Source organism: Erpetoichthys calabaricus, chromosome 17 (assembly GCF_900747795.2).
Source record: "Erpetoichthys calabaricus chromosome 17, fErpCal1.3, whole genome shotgun sequence".
Classification (NCBI taxonomy): Eukaryota; Metazoa; Chordata; class Cladistia; order Polypteriformes; family Polypteridae; genus Erpetoichthys; species Erpetoichthys calabaricus.
This window is the reverse complement of record NC_041410.2, coordinates 82718582-82724581: the sequence shown is the minus strand read 5'-3', so window position 1 is coordinate 82724581 and position 6000 is coordinate 82718582.

The following is a 6000-nucleotide window of genomic DNA, read 5'->3' as shown; positions in this document are numbered from 1 at the left end:
AGTGTGTATGTATATATATATATATATATATATATATATATATATATATATATATATATATATATATATAGGGGCTTCGCCTCTAGCACTGACGTCCGAGGTTCGATTCCCGAGAGGGATTGCAGTGAGTGTGTACGCCTGATGAGCCCAGAATTAGGGCGAAACACGTGTTGCGTACTCTTTGCATTATTTGACAGTAAACTATTTCAACCAAAAATATATATATATATATATATATATATATATATATATATATATATATATATATATATATATATAAATATATATATATACAAGGGGGGACCCAAAAATAACTGGAAATATTTTTAAAACGTGTTTAATTTAATTTTCTGTACAAACTACAATTAGTCTCCTTCAAAGTACTCTCCATTGGCGGAAATACACTTATCTAACCGTTTGTTCCATTGTTCGAAACATTTTTTAAATTCGTCCGAAGTAATGCCCATTAATGCTCTGGTCGTTTCTTGTTTTACCTCTTCGACGTCAGCAAAACGCCTTCCTTTCAAGTCTTTTTTCATCCGAGGGAACAAAAAGAAATCACACGGAGCTAAATCTGGTGAGTAGGGTGAATGGTTCAGGGTTGTCATACCGTTTCCTGCGAAAAATTGGCGAATGCTGAGAGCAGTGTGAGATGGAGCGTTGTCATGATGAAAGAACCAATCGCCCGACTCCAACAAATCAGGGGGTTTCCTTCTCACACTGTTGCGCAACCTTCTTAACACTTCTAGGTAGAATGCTTGGTTTACAGTCTGACCTGCTGGAACAAATTCATAATGCACGAGACCTTTGACATCAAAAAAAGAAATCAACATTGTTTTCACTTTTGAAAAAACGACGCTTGCACCACGTACTACAAGTACCAACCTAACAACAACAAAATTCCGGTTATTTTTGGGTCCCCCCTCGTGTGTATATATATATATATATATATATATATATATATATATATATATATATATATATATTACACTTATTGCTTGAATTACAGTATTCTAAACATTGTCATCTTCTATATACTCCCCCTCCCGATCTCCACACCACTCAATACGTATCTTCCATTGATTGAAACAGTGCTGGGAGTCTTCTTACTTGAGAGTCTTCAACAGGCTTGCCATTTCTGTCTTTCCTTCATCTACTGAAGAAATATGTGTTCCCTTCAAGTCACTTTTGATTTACGAGAACAAGTAAAAATCACAGGGAGCTAAATCAGGCGAATAGGAGGATGGCCGAGGACAGGAATGTTTTTGTCAGTCAAAAACTGCTTTACGGAAAAAGCAGTACAATCATTTCGAACAATCTGATTGTTCTGATTTGATGTTTTCATCCATCTGAGACGAGCGTGTGCAACCTGGGTATTGGACGTCTGCCACATTTTCTTGACCTTCCTTGAAACGTTTGTGCCACTCAAAAACTTGTGTGCGAGACAAACCATCATCACCATACACTGTTTTTATCATTTTATAAGTTTCTGTGGCCGTTTTGTTGAATTTCGCAAGAAATTTGATGTTGATTTGCTGTTCAATTTTTTCACCCGACATTATTGTGGCATATTATACAGCGATTGTTGTGCAAATACTGACTGGACTATTCAGAGGATATACCTAGCCGGTCAGCAGTTTGAGGGGGCGTGTAGGAGGGGATATAGTTCTAGGATTCACATTCGGCCAACCTCCAGATGTTTTTTCAGGAAGCCCCAAGCCCAGTCCAGTTATTTCTGTGTCCCACCTTGTATACCAACTCAATTCATCTTGTTGGGGTTATAAGAACCTCCCATAGACTAGGCACTAATTTATAAGCAAACATGTAATATAACTAAGATAACACATCTATCAACTTAACATGACCTAAATAACTAGCAAATGACTGTTACATGCATTTTCGGTCATTTTAGTGTGAGTGCTGGTACTTTTGTAGACGTGAAAACGAGAACATGGACTGAAATCCTTCTCATTTAAAAACATCATTTTATTAGAAAAGATAGTATTGTAAACGTAGCCTTAAAGAAGAGATTCAGATACTGATTTAGAGTCTTGTTTACTGTGTTAAGCATACCTGTCCACTGTTGCTTCTTCATTTCTTCAATCTCATTTTTCAGTACTTCAGCTTCCTGATTGTTACCGGTTTGTTGGGAATCGTATTCTTGCTTCAGACTCTTCTGATTCTTTGCATGCAGAAATTGGTCCTTTTGAAAAGGTTCCTAATATGTGCACAAAACAGTAATCTTTAATGGACAATTTGCTGCCTAGAAGGACGCTGACAGATCAAGAAATTCGGAACTTAGCCTGCTGTGTTACTGTATGCAGAAAAAGTCATGTTAAACACATAGGTATTTTACAAATCTGCATGGTTACTTATGGAGACTATTACTTCTTCATTTGGCTGCTCCTGTTAGGGGTTGCCACAGTAGATCATCTTGTTCCATATCTTCCTGTCTTCATCATCTTGCTCTGTCACACCCACCATCTACATGTCCTCTCTCACCACATCAATATCCACATCTCTTAGGTCTTCCTCTGTTCGTTTTGCCTGTCAGCTCTACCTTTAACATCCTTTTCCCAATATACCCAGCATCTCTCTTCTGCACATGTCCAAACCAACACAATTTTGCTTCTCTGATTTTGTCTCCCAATTCTCACAGGCCCAACACAGTCCCACAAGCACTTAAATATAGCACACAAACCACACTTCTTCTCTCCACCTCAGCACCACCACTCCTCCTCAGGCTTAGTCCTCCTCCTCCCGACTCTGGCTCTCTCGAGTGATGGTGGTTGGCCCTTTTTATACCCCACCCAGAAGCGTTCCAGGTGCTTGGCCACCTGGTCCTAATTGCCCTTCCGGGTGGGGCTGAAGATATGACTAGCCAGGCTGCTGACTCCATGCAGCTCCCCCTGGTGGCCATCCAAGCCCCCAACCAGGCTGTGGAGGACTCCATGTCCCATGAATCATCATCCGCCAGGGAGGCTGCCACCAAGCGTCCCGGGGGAGGTATTGAGCTGCCCGTGGTGGCTCCCCCAGAACAGATGCAGCAGAGGCGCCCCTGCCGGGCATGGAACCCGGCTGTCCTTTACAGTATGTTGTATTACAAGTTCTTATACTTAAAATTAACAGTTGAGAAACAGGGTACTTACCAGAAATCCTCTGTTATGAAAGTCTGCTGCTGAAAATGACCAGACCTGTATAGCCACGTCCACTCCACTCGGGAAAGTGTTCTTCTTTTTTGGTAGTTGGAAAGCCAGCACGCTGGAAAGTTTGACCAGAAGAATATACAAAGAGGCCCTCGCACACAGCACACGAACAACCTAAATATTAGCTTAACTGAAATTGGATTTTTATGTTTATTCCCTCCACCATAACTTACTTTGGTGCAAAATTTTTTTTTAATTCGATTGAGATCTGAAACCAAATATTTCAAGCTACAACACTAAATGACTAATCTTAAGTTCCTTGAAAGAGGAAATTTACATTGAATGAGCAACATCAATGTTATACTTTTTTCAGTACAGAGTATACTCAGTACGGTTGATCCCCAATATTTAAACTCATCCACCTTCCCCATCTCTACTCCCTGCATCCTCACCATTCCTATAACCTCCCTCTCATTTACACACATGTATCCTGTCTTGTTCCTACTGACCTTCATTCCTCTCCTCTCTAGAGCATACCTCCACCTCTCCAGGGTGAAATATTGGAGTGGTTCTATAGAAGACTCACAACGGTAAAAATGCATTTACGAGGGACATTCAAAAAGTTTTCGCAGTTTTATATTTTCGTTGGAAATGGTGAAAGCGGGAGGAGTAGTAATTGGGCATTAAAAAGTTTGCACGAGGCTGGAAAAATTGCATCACAGATGAAAGTTACAATGTAGAAAAGTGATGTCATTTGTTTTTGAAATCTTTAATAAACAGAGTTTAAAAAAGTGAGGAAACTTTTTGAACGTCCCTCGTATGTCATTTCTGAAGAGTAGTATTATCTGGTTATTAATGAAGCCAAACAGCAGAGGAAGAGCTTTAAGTTTTAATGCAACATTAAATGTAAGCCCAGATGCTTATGGAGCGAGTATAAGCAGTAGATTCAAGGTTTAATGTTGCAGTCCTGATGGCGTGTTGATGATTCAATTTCACTTTGCCACGTCAGTGTCATATATGCTATGCCAGTATGAAGATTATTATTGTTATTGGAGTATTATCTATGTTATAAGTTACTTTTTTGCTTCTTCTCCACATATGTATGACGGGTCGTTGCCCATGACTTCCTAATAATTGTATTGAGTGACACAGTCATGAGGTCCGGACCCATAGGGTGCTACAGTATAAATACTGATTATGCCATTCTGCAAAATGTTGTTAATTTCTATAGGAATCAGCCACAAAGTCTGTTAAAAGTCGCTTCAGTTTACACTGTCCGTCTTTTAGCTTGCAAGGCTGTTTGAAGTTGCCACGAGAAGCGTGCTTGGTTAAGATTGACGGGACAGAGTTTCGTTTTGCATTGTTTCGTATTAAAAATGTATTTTTATACCAATTTTGTGAGTTTTGTCATTTTAAAGCTAATCATTTTTATTGTTTTCCATTTTTGTTTTCCAATATTGTGATACTCAGAGAGTGCACCATTTACCGAACCCGGTATAGCAATATCCACAGTATATGAGTTAAGTGTGTCATCTCATGACTGGTGGGCAGCATGGTGGTGCAGTGGTAGACCTGCTGCCTGACATTAAGGATACCAATGGTCATATCTTGAGTCCTTAAAAATAAAGGTGCCAGAGTGGTACTTGAGGGAAACCATTTTCTGTCCCGAATGTCCCATAACCTTAGAAGGTTCCAGAAAGAACCCTTTATTTATTTAGATCAGCAACAGGCAGAGTAAATAACCAAGAATAGATGGTAATAGATTTGTAAAATACCAATGGCTTCATGATATTAAAAGGACTCTTGCTGTATAAAATAATTCAGAGTAAGACCAGGTTTTCTTACTCTGTTAGTGTCCTGCCAGGTAGAGTACAATACATTAAAGATTTTCATTTGTTTCCATGTATTAGGAAGTTTCATATGAAAATAACCCATATCAAAATGAAATGGTGCTTTATCAAGTAATAATTCTACGATGAACTAAAACCCAGGAAACAAACATAATCTGCCATTAAAGAAGCATTAAGAGTGTGTGTGGAGTTTGCATGTTCTCTCCATGTCTTTGTTACCGACCTCAGGCCTAGGGGAACCTGGGCCAGGTACAAGCCACTGTTGCTACAGGGTGTAGCCACAGCAATATGGTGTAAAACATAAAAGAAACAGACAGCAGTCCCAAGTCTCAGACCATACTTCTCTGTTCTCTTCTACCTTTATTCTCCTTTTTCCAGAAATATATATATGCTTCAATTTCTGCATAGATGAACATGGTAATCAGTGAAAACAATGGTGCAAACCAATTTACTCTGTATAACAAATAGTGTAAACACATTTACTTTGAGTACTTGATTAGAAACCAATGTCCCCAGAACTCGTTAATTTTCCAAGGAAGCAGACAGTTCTGTATCTACACATTGTGTGTAGATAAGATACTAAATCAAAGCAGTCAGCAGGTGACTCTTTAGCAAGACAGGTAAATATTTGTGTCCTGTAGATAGCCATCAGCAATAACCTGTAGCAGAATTTTCCAGAAATTCTGCCTTTTCTTTAAAACACTGGTTTATAGCCCATTACACCCATTACACTCTCCCCTATTTTTTTTTGAGATGTCTCCTGACATCTTGCTCCAAAGGCTCGGCCTTTAGTTCAGTGTCTATTGTGTTTCAACCATAATAATCAAATTCTGGGTATGCTGGATACATTATTGTGGGGCTTGGTAACAGATACATAGGATTCTGTATAACTGCATGGACACCAGGATTCCAAGGCTGGTATGATGGTTGCCCCAGTCTGTGGTATGTGAATACTTCTCTGGGTCTGACAGTGCGAGTCGATTTTCTTAAAGTGTCCCCTTCTC